The sequence below is a fragment of the Egretta garzetta genome, unplaced genomic scaffold (assembly GCF_000687185.1).
Source record: "Egretta garzetta isolate BGI_Z169 unplaced genomic scaffold, ASM68718v1 scaffold589, whole genome shotgun sequence".
NCBI lineage: Eukaryota > Metazoa > Chordata > Aves > Pelecaniformes > Ardeidae > Egretta > Egretta garzetta.
The window spans coordinates 1,352,193-1,363,521 of record NW_009266282.1 but is presented as its reverse complement, the minus strand read 5'-3'; positions in this window follow the sequence as shown (position 1 = coordinate 1,363,521).

Below are 11,329 nucleotides of genomic sequence, written 5' to 3'. Positions count from 1 at the left end.
CTTCGTCCTCTGCCACCACCACTTTGATCACTCAGACAGACCGACAGCTTGTGAGGGGTTTGAAACATGCAGGCAAGTGGGCTCCCCTCAGCTGTCTTAAAGAAAAAATAGATCCTAGGAAACAAATGAACCTCTCAGTGCCTTAATAGAAAAGTGATGTGTGTGGTGCTTGTCCAAGTGAGATGCAACTCAGAGCTCTGTTATGGAAATTTTGCTCTGTGACAAATATGTTATGAATGACTTGTTTTGAAAGTACGCCAACATGTAGGTGCTGCTATCACAACATTCGATGACTTTAACTTACTGTGAACATTCTTGTGATAAATCATGGAAAACCTTGCTTGTGCTATCTTTAGTCACTGCAATGTTTCACTCTCACAAGTCACTCACAGCTCTAAAAATACAGTTTATATCACTGGATTCCTGGAATTCTTTCAGTTCTTACATTCTGATTTAAGTGGCATTAAAGCTGGGCTGCGCAGTTCAAGGCTGCAGGCTGATACTTCATTGCGGATTAGAGATCACCTGGGTTCAATACAACACTTGCAATATTTATTTGACTTGGATCCAAAGACAGTTTGGAAAATCTTCCTGTAGATACACCTCTTACCTGGATATATGGAACAAGGGCTAGATTTTGTTCAGGACTAGACAGTAATTTAATAACCATTTCAATATAGATTTAAGCTAAAACACATGCTTACCACAAGAACTGAACGGACACTATGTGGGGTTTTCTCCCCAAAACCCATAGGTGTCTTGCCTTTTCTGGCCCATGCATGGTGATGTTGTGATGACTTCCAGGTTGGACATCTCTCTCTCTCTGTCTCCTTTTTTTTTTTTTTTGGTTTCACTTACATGTCTTTCATAGTAGTTATTGATTCAGAAACACCAAGAGCAAGAAAGTCTTGACCTCCCACCAGCCTTTCTGGATTTGATTACCAGCTCACCGATGGCTGATAGTTTGAGCAGAATTTAATGCTTTCTAATTTTCCTTGATAGGGACTACGGAGTATGCTACTTTTTTTTTATCCCAACTGGCAGCTCAACAAAGCCCAGCAATAAAAAGCTCCATTTGTGTAATAAACTGTTGTACAATCTACTACTTATGAACACGGGCCCTGAAAATGTGCAACCTTTCTTCACATTACATTAAACGCAAACCAGATGGGCACTTGAAAATCCTCCCCTTCGTTGCAGCAGGCTAAAGGAGCTGATGGTCAGAAGGTCTGTTTCACTACACAAATAAACAGAAGAGTTTAACTACATTATTTTCCAAAATCAGCAATGGGAAACCTATGTGGAAATATTATGAGCAGTCAGCAAACACGCTGTGGGACCAGAACAGGCACAAAGGGAACTCTTCAGTTCTCCTAGCTGCAGCAGGCAGTGGCCTCTGGCCATGTGCCTGAGGACTAGATCCACCACCTGCAGCAGGAGCTCTGATGCCCAAACCTGGAGACACGTACAAGACGACAAATGAGAAAAATGAATCTCTTCTCTAAAGGGTCTCTTGGTCAGAGGTGGTCATCTAAATGTTGATAGTGACTGGAGAGAAATGGGACCCTCCAGGGGGACTGAACCCATCCGGAGCAGAGTTTCTGAGGCAGAGAAACCCCATCAGATCAGAGAGGATGTCTCACACTTCGATAACTCTGTAAGTGAAATACCTCTCCCTCTCAGAGTCCTAGGGCAGGGAACAAGGGACAGTAGCTCTGAGCCGGGGACTCTGCTATCTCTGGACTGTACCAGAGGATGCCTAACTCCTCACACACTGGGCATGCATACTGAGACAGTTTCTGAGGAGCTGTTTAATAGTAAGTAGCTCCTGCATGTCCTCTGGCCCCTCTTCTTGTGACTGTAAGTGTTACCATGAAATTCTTTCTGAAATCCACCTGGTCAAATTGGCACTGGGAGAGATGTGTGGCCAAAGTCACCCACAGAGCCTGCATCCCCACCAATGGGAAGGTGTGCAGAGAAAGCACTATCTTCAGACGCATAAGGAATGAGCAGGGTAAGGGCAGTCTTGATGCAAGCCAGAGAAGACAAGCAAAATGTTGTACAGCTGTTCCCATGGCACAGCTGCCACAGATAAAGTACAGGCATGCAGCATGAGAGGAAGGGGTGAGATGGGATGGGATTGAATGGGGTGGGATGGAAGCTGCTACCAGCAGAAGAAAATGATCCTGGCAGCATAGATGCTTCAGAGTGTTACCACTGGCCCTGGTGTCAACATCTGGGAAGTTTCAGATGGACCTGGGAGGGAAAAGCAGCTTATGGATCCTAAGGATGCTTAAGGCGCTGTCAGGAACTCCAAGGAGCAGGCAACTCAGTTTATTACAAAGACACAAGGTGTTGAAGAGAACATGTTTGTTTTCCTTGGGCCAGAGATTAGATGACATGTGGAGAGGGTTGCCCTGTAGACCCCTATCTGACTGGGGGTCAGAGAGCACTCAGCCTGTGGATGACTGAGCCTGTGAAGGATGCACTTACTAAGCATCTCTGGATTGGGGGGGTGATGATAATTGATACCTACACAATGGAGCTCTCATCATTCCCCAGGCTGAAGGCTCCAGCACCCAGTTGGCTGTTGGGGACCCCAGTGCCCTGCAGGGACCCATGTGGCCACTGCATCATGAATTATCTTACTGCTTTTTGTACCTGCTTTTGTGTGCAACCAAACCAACTCTGGGAGGAATAGAGGTGTAGGCAGAACATTGTGTGTCTTCACTCTGAGAAATGCCATGCATTGACCTTGCAAGTCAACAGTTTCACTACATAGACAGGTGAAAGGGGCTGGGTAGAGAGGGTGAAGTCACCCTGTTGAGTTCAAAGTGCCTGTCTCTGACAAGACAGAAGTGCAAGAGCCCATGGGTCCAGTACTCAGCCAAAGTGCATGCACAATGTGTAGGGTGGGAGGTCAAGGCAGATCTCATTTCTAAACCCCGGGTCACTAGTGACCTTAGTAAGACCCACAGTCATGTTTGCCTTAGGCTCTTCCAAGACAAGGATTCACAGCTCTGCCCAGTTCAGGACAGTGTGGACCAGAATTTAGAAGGAGAAGATGTCATTGAGCATATAAACATCATGGGCTGCAGGGTTAGGCGCAGTCATGGTAAAAGGGCAGCCTGACAGTGTACCAGGGTTTGGGGGAAACAGCTGAGCAGCCAGACGGCAGGACTCCTCCTTGTTGTAGTGTAAGAGCCTCCATTTTCCCAGACCTATGTATCCAGTCCTGGGGTTTTGTAGGTCCTGCCAAATGGGCTTTCTGCTTGTTCAAAGGTGATTTATTTTTACAAATTTAAATTAAATCCCCTCAGCCATTTTTGAGTAATACTAGAGTTAAAAAGACTATTTTCTTATTTAAAAATATTCTAGCTAGACTGTTTTCATTAAATCAAAGTTAAGTCAAATAAAGACTGCAGTTTGGAAGTTCAGACTTGGGCAGGAGCTGGTCCTCTCTGAGGAGCTGTGCCTTTGACAGACGGGTGTCTGTACAGTGCCACTGAACCACCACAGATCACCAGCCCTCAGCTGGAAAGAGCATGGGGCAGGAGCTGTGTCCTGCCTAGCTGAGGTGTGCACACCCTGCAGCCCCAGGAGCTGGAATGCAACAGGGCAGGAGGAGGAGGAGGGGGTCACACACCTTGCACTTGCTTCTCCTTACATGCCCTGGCAGATCCCTAGATACCGCAGATGGGAGTTTCATTACTTTCACCCAACTCGTTCCCAGGCATTGTCTCCTTCAGTGGCATAACCTTGGGTAGTGGGTCCCCGCCCCCTCCTGCTGCTCTCCCCCATGTATTTGTGGGGTGAGGTACGAGGGTGAGAGTGGTGAATACCTCCATACAGGTGCCCTTCATGGGGGTGGGATACAAGGAGACACTGACATCTTGCTGTTTCCCCGCAACAATCCCAGCCACTGACCCTCCACCTGGCTCTGGGGGACGGGGTGAAGGTCCCTGCTGTGACAACCCACCAAATGGCACCAAGTAGGACAGGGAGGCTCTGCCCTTGGCAGGGACAAAGGGCTCTGCCATGTCCTGCAGGGCAAAGGGAGGTGGCCTCCTGCTGCGGAGGGCAGTCTGTGGGGCCACAGGATGTCTTCCTCCCTTTTTGCTCCCTGGGTGCTCATCAGGCTGCTCCACCAGCCCTGCCGGAGCTGTCACACCAGAGGACATGACATCAAAGGCAAGCCCGGGTGCCACATGACGTGTGTGACACTTGGTGGGCCCACCAGCTCCTGAGATGATGTGAGATGAAGGGAGCCGGCTGTTCCCAAATGGGGACGGCAGGAAGAGCCGAGACCCTATGCTGTCTCAATGTGCGAAAGAAAGGGAAAAGCAGCAAAAAGAGGAGAGCAAAGGGCTGGAACGATGCCCAGACTGTGGGGGGCTTGTTTCGCTTAGAGACTCTGCAAACAGCCCAGCATGGAGGGACTGCAGCCGCGTCCTGGCGGCCAGCAAGCCTACATCCCCGGGAGGGATGAGCCCTGACACAGGGTCAGCTGCAAGGCCGATGCTTGTGGTGCTGCAGGGCTTGCTGCAGTCAGCATCTGCACGCCTGCTGGTCACGCCGGGAGGCAGCTTTGGCCTCTGGGCGCCTGGAGGTGTTTCTTTCTTTGCCTTCCCATAATAAAAACCATGTGGGAAAATGGATGCAAAAAGTAAGTAATGTGAAAGCGACAGAGAAAATGTGATCTTTTTACATCATCAAACAATCTTCCCCCTTACCTGGCTATGTCATCCTTCCCGTTATTATCATATTATCTTAGGTATATTTTGATATCTGTGACTGTAGAAAAGAAGTGCCCTCGCTGGTCTGACTATGGGCAGGCTCTGGGCATGGTTCTCTGCTGTGTTACTCCAGTCTGCCACCAGTATGTTGCCATGATGACATCATTTGGATTATTTTTGATTTATAGTGATTGAGAAAAATTGGGTCATGTACAATAATGCAAACAATCAAAGATTCAAAGTAAAAATGGTGCCTTCAAGCTGCACTTTCACATTGCACAACATTTTGAGGACTTAATGTTGAAAGACTTATAGTGCACATAAGGAATTTTCTTCATTTCATATATTATACAGTTTCCTGAAAAAAAATGGCAAGCAATTCGTCAGCCTGAGCACGATTTGCACAGGCTGAATTCTGTTTTCTGTCCATCAGTTTTCTACCAAGAGATCTCTACTGACACTCGGATCAGTACCTGTCAGCAAGACTAGTCTCTGGACCCATGACCAAGGAAACACAAATGACCCTTGCAGAGGCCCAGGCCAAATTCTGTTCTCTCTCACATTGATCTGAAGCAATTTTGCTGAAGACAAAGTTATCTAAGTGCCCTGTGAAAGGTGAACAGTGCTTTTGCAAACAGCATACCCTCTCCATTTCTTCTCCACTGATCAACCTCACTTCACCCTAACTCCCCAGCAAAACCCATTACGACAGTCAGAACATCAGTCTCTTCCTAAAACCTCGAAATGCCACATTTCAGCCAGAATTACACCAAACACTTGGATCACAAAGAACATGGTAACTGCCTCAAGTCTGACAAGAGCATTTAAGGCTGACCCAGAAATACTGAGCTGAGGAGCCACATCCATGAAATCTTAAAACATTGCCCTCAGAAACACCCCCAGAAGAACCACACATAAAAGCAATGATGAGCCGCAAACCCAGCATGTGTGAGAGATGCTAAACCAGCATTTATCCAGTCTCACTTCCCCTCTCCTGATGCTGCCAGGTGAGGATCTTACCATTCTTCCGCTCCGCAAAGGGTGGTGGCTGGAGCTTGATGCCATCTCTCACTTCGCTGGCAGCCTTTTCTTTGGGTGCCTTTTCTTCTTCATTTCCACTTGGTGCACTTTTGTGGTCTGAGCGATCCTGTTTGATCACACCATTCATCACCGTGCCTGAAGGGACTGGTCCAGATCCTGGCTGCTCCACTTTGGATGATCAGGTAGAGAAGCAGATACCAAGTGACCTCTGGAAGAGAAGAGAAGCAGGTAAGGACGGAGTCCCCAACCAACCCTTGGAACTGTGAACATTTGTGAAACAGTCAGACCACAGACAATTAATTACTGCATCTCTTCTCCTGTGTTAGAAACATTGCAGGGGAAGACTTCAGGATTCCCTACTGTCTGCTTGATTCTGTTCACCTTCTCTGCTGGGTCTGCACCCTTGGCTGCTTTGCTGGAATAATTTCCACCCATAAGCACAGAATATTTGCAGAAAGTGCAGGGTGTTACGAAAAAATACAGTCATGGGGCACCCACATGAGAGAGCTCCTGAACTGTTGGAAATATCGAACAGATCTACAAATGAGAACAATCTTCCTTTATATAAGGTTCTGGTTTGCTGAGCAAACTGGGCAACAGAAATAATTCTGCACAACATAGAATAGGCTGCTAATTGTGTGGTGCAGATAGCAAACGATGGACAGCAAACACCGGCTAGCTTTTACACCAGGAAGCGTGCAAAGATCCCGCAAAGTACAACATGCATGCAAAAACTATTCTTTGATATCAAAGCTGTGGTTAGCACACATGGTAGAGTTAAAGCCTTTTATGAAGAATTTGACCAGGCAAAGTGAAAGTTTTTGAGAGTTTTTGATGGATGAGAGGAGTCGTTTGTTTGTTTACCACATTTTTCTACTCAGAGGTTTATGTGAGGTTTATGGTCAAAATATATCAGGAAAACTCTCAGGAAATTCTACAAATTCAAGTTGTGCTTCTACAGAACATCTGGTCAAGGAGATACTTCCTTTGATGACACTCATCTCTCACCAGAAGCAGGGAGGGGAAGGACTCAGCTCATGCCAAGTGTATTTGTGGGATGCAGGCGCATGAGCCAGGAGGAGCTGCTGGTACTAAGCACAGAAGAAGGAAGCTGCAAGGCCCGTTTCAACAAAGCATTGTCCAAAAAAAATCTCCAGATGTTAAGTGAAAGTGAATGCCTGTAAGAATCAGCACCAGCTCGTAACGAGTCCCATCAGGAAAGAGCTGAGGAGAGCTAAAAAAGGTCATTTGTAGAGAACAAGAATAGAAAAGCGCGAGACTGATTCAGTGATAAAATCTGATTTAATACAAAAAAAGTCACCAATTTACTGTATAAGGAAGTAAGAGTAGTGCATTGTATACCATACCACCCCCTCCACACTACATGTGCCAGGGCTTTCTCACACCCCTCTTCCTACCCTGCACGAGCAGGGATTTTGCCATCCGCTTTCCCATCCCCACCCCTCTCACTGTCCCCCCCCATCTTCCCTAACCATTCCCCCATGGCCCTGTCCCAGTGGTAGCAGGTCAGACTCTACATCCGTCTGTCCTGCTTTACAGTGTGTTTTGTTGCCAGGAGAGATTCCAGGTAGGGTGCCCATGGGGTGGATGTACAGGCCAGAGAGGAGGTGCCAAGGGTAACTGTCTTGCGTTGCAAATGGGACTTGATGCAAGTGTGCATCACCTGGGACAGTCAGCATCTGTACCCAGCCCTGCTGTCTGGGCTCTGAAACAAAAAAAAAGCAGAACGATGTTTGATCCAAGCTCAGTCCTTACCTGAGCAAAGCCCCGCACCAGACCTTCCCTTCTTCTGTGTGCTTCCCACTTGCCTTTGCAGCCCTTTCCCCACCTCCCGCACTCCTCAACTATTCCTCCCAAAGTCTGACATGCTGCCACTACACATGGAAACAGCCCCGCAGGCATGCAGGCAGGCCAGGGCTGTGCTGTGTGCCACATCTTTGAACTGACAGTCTCAGCTTCCACCTCTGCTTGTGCATTTTTAGCTCCCTTGAGTGGCTCCTTGTCTGTCTTATTCCTAGTGGCGTGACTGCTGTGCAATGCACCGTCACCACCGCAATCTGCCGCACAGCCGTCCACTGCTGGTTGCAGGGCTGCAGACCCACTTTGGCACAAGCAGAATTATCCCCTAAGCTCTCTATTTAATTCATGACTAACACAGAACATGCAATAAGTGTTTACATTACCATTTTAAAAATGTACTTTTTTTTTTAACTTTTAGAAGTTGCTGATATGATGCTTATTTCCAGTGGAAATAGTGGGTGATGACAGGACAATCCAGCAAACTGTATCTGCTTACAAAAATGAGACTTTGTTCAACTGAACACTAAATCTTTGATAAATTAGTCAGGGCTTTGGTGACGTACATGTTGAACCAATATGACAGTTTTATATGGATTATGATTATTAATGTTTTTGAAAAATAGAAAGCGTGAGCCAGACATCCAGTGCTGAAGCTGCAAGACCACCAGCAGAGGCAAGAGGCTTTCAGGAAGGCTTCTTACAGGCATTGTGTACAATCATTTTGCACTCAGAACATATGCAACATTTTAATTTGCAGTTGAGTGTACTGGGGTCCTTACTGTCTGAGCCAGGAGGTCACGCTGCGACCCTGGAGATGCATGCTTTCACAACACACTCAAGTACCACTGGCTCAATGGTGTTTTTTTCTGAAGTCAAATTTGGCCTCAAAACATTCCACATTGTTCACTCACTTCAGCCTGAACTGATTGTATTTACAAAGCTTAAGCACACTTTTGAGCCTCAGAGCACATCTCCCATCAACCACTGCTGCCAACACATAAATTGCAAGGCTATACACAGTACAGACCATGTCCCATCTCTCTCTGCCTACAAATATTAAATTCGTAAAGCTGGACTACCATGGTAGCTCATGGGTACTCCCCTGTAAGACTCTGGAGCTCCTCTGGAGCAGATGCTTGGTTTACAGCCTCCCTGCTTTCTGTTCAGAGAGCAATGTAGCATGGATGAGGATGAAATTCGCTTCCCCTTCGACATGCTTGCCCACCCATAAAGGCCCAGATGCTGCTTGGTTGGTCTTTCCCAAGGCCTTTAACTCACACATAAATCCAGGGTTGTCTAAGATCAGCCCCTGTCAATCGGGTCAGGGAAGGGGCCCTACAGCCACAACCTACCCAGCTAGATCTTTTCCTGTGGTAAATTGGTGCAGATCCACAATGGCCAGACACTTCACCACATGTATGACTTCTCAGGGAGAGGCATGGGTTTTCCAGCTGATGCAGTGCCTGTATCTCACTGCCACTTCCCAGTGCACTTCAGGCCAAAGCTGAAGGCATGGAAACCCAACTCTTCAGATCTAGTGAAGAGGAGAAGTGGGAGGAAGCACAAGGGCCATGAAGCCCCATGGTCCCCGAAGCCTGGAGCTGAGTGCTGAGCCCTGTGTCAGCCCTGGGACACAGGCCAGGCTGGATTGACTCTTTTCCTGACTGCTTCTGGGGCAGTGACTGACTGCCAGCAGTGTGCCCTTGTTGCCAAGAAAGCCAATGGCATCCTGGGGTGCATTAAGAGGTTATCCTCCCCCTCTACTCTGCCCTGGTGAGACCGCAGCTGGAGAACTGTGTCCAGTTCTGGGCTCTGGGCTCCCCAGTTCAAGAAGGATAAGGAACTACTGGAGAGTATCCAGAGGAGGGCAACAAAGATGATGAAGGGACTGGAGCATCTCTCCTATGAGGAAAGGCTGAGGGAGCTGGGCTTGTTTAGCCTGGAGAAGAGAAGGCTGAGAGGGGATCTCATCAACACGTACAAATATCTTAAGGGTGGATGCCACAAGGATGGAGCCAGACTCTTCTCTGGTGCCCAGCAACAGGACAAGGGGCAGTGGGCACCAAGTGAAGCAGAAGAGGTTCCAGTTGGATGTGAGGAAGAACTTTTTTACTTTGAGGGTGACAGAGCCCTGGCACAGGCTGCCCAGGGGGGCTGTGGAGTCTCCTTCTCTGGAGATATTCAAACTCCGCCTGGATGATATCCTGTGCCCTCTGCTCTGGGTGAGCCTGCTTGAGCAGGGGGGTTGGACTGGGTGATCTCTGGAGGACCCTTCCAACCCCTGCAATTCTGGGATTCTGTGATTCTGTGACTGGCCAGGAAAGGTACCCGAGCGCTTTTGGGTATGGCCAGGTCATGCCACCCATGGCACCATCTCACATATTCCATTCCTTGACTTTGATTCACAGCAGTGTAGGGTGTTCATGCCTTCCTCAGTGAGTCGCACCCATTATGTCCCTAACTCCTGCTGATGCTGATCTTGGGGGCATGACACAGGCAGTTTGCATGGGCCCTGCCCTGCAGATTGACCACCCTGAGCAAACACCTTTGGGTGCTGCCTTCCTCCCATTCTTGCTGTTACAGAAGCGGCACACCCAGACAGGCTGCACCTCTCCCATTACCCTGCTCCCCGATCTCCTGGGCAGCCAGAGCGGTGCCCACAGGCACCACACACATTTTGGAGTCTGTCTTGCTGGGGGGATGTAGACTGAGGACTGTGCCAGCCTGCAGCCCCAGGAGGTCCTGTGCACTGCCCAGATGCTCAGAGATCCACAGTCCTGCTATCCAGGGATGAATGTTTCTGCACAGAGGGAGCAGGTTTGGAAACCAGAAACCAAGGCAAGTGCAGCACAGGCACATCCCTGGAGAGTAGTACAGACTGGGAGCATGGCTGAAGGTTCCCTGACCTCCCTTCAGGCTTCACCGTGCTGCCTCCTCCTCCTCGTGCAGCCAGGGTAACTCACTGAGGAGGTGGCCTCTGCCTGGGGGTGGCTGGGTGAGGCCAGCTCTGCTTTAAAGCTGGCTGTCAGGAGGAAGAAACCATCCCTGTTCCCACCATCCCACACAGCAAAGGACTGTGTGTCTGCTGTGCCCTTCAGCCTCTCCTTCCCCCTCTGCCACCTGGCAGCCCCCAGCCCACCACCAGCAACCTGCAGGTAGGGCCACAGCCACTAACTGCTGAGGATCAGGGACAAACCCTCAGTCATCACTGTCCTCATCCACCCAAGCGGTGCTTTGCATGGGTGCCCGTTGTGAAATCACTTGGCGTTAACTGTGGGAGGAGCTCCAGCACACCGCCCACCCCCCGCGTGTCACCTGGGGCTCCGCAGGCTGCTCTGAGCTTGTCACAGCTGGGAGGAATCTGTTTTCCCACATGGCAAAGCTTTCTGTGATTTTTATGATTTTATCCCAAATTGGGGTAGGAAGATATTGCAAAATAAATAAGAAAAAAAAAACCAAAAAGGGTAGCAGGTCACTCATAATTCTTCACTGGATAATCAAAAAATATTTTGTTTTTTAATAATTTTTACCCTCTTCTTAGGAAAAATGAACTAAACCATTTAAATTAAAAATCATAGAATCATAAAATGTTTTGGGTTGGAAGGGACCCCTAGAGGTCATCTAGTCCAACCCCTCTGCAGGGAGCAGGGACACCACTAACTAGATCAGGTTGCTCAGAGCTCCATCCAACCTGGCCTTGAATGTTTCCAGGGATGGGGCCTCCACTGCCT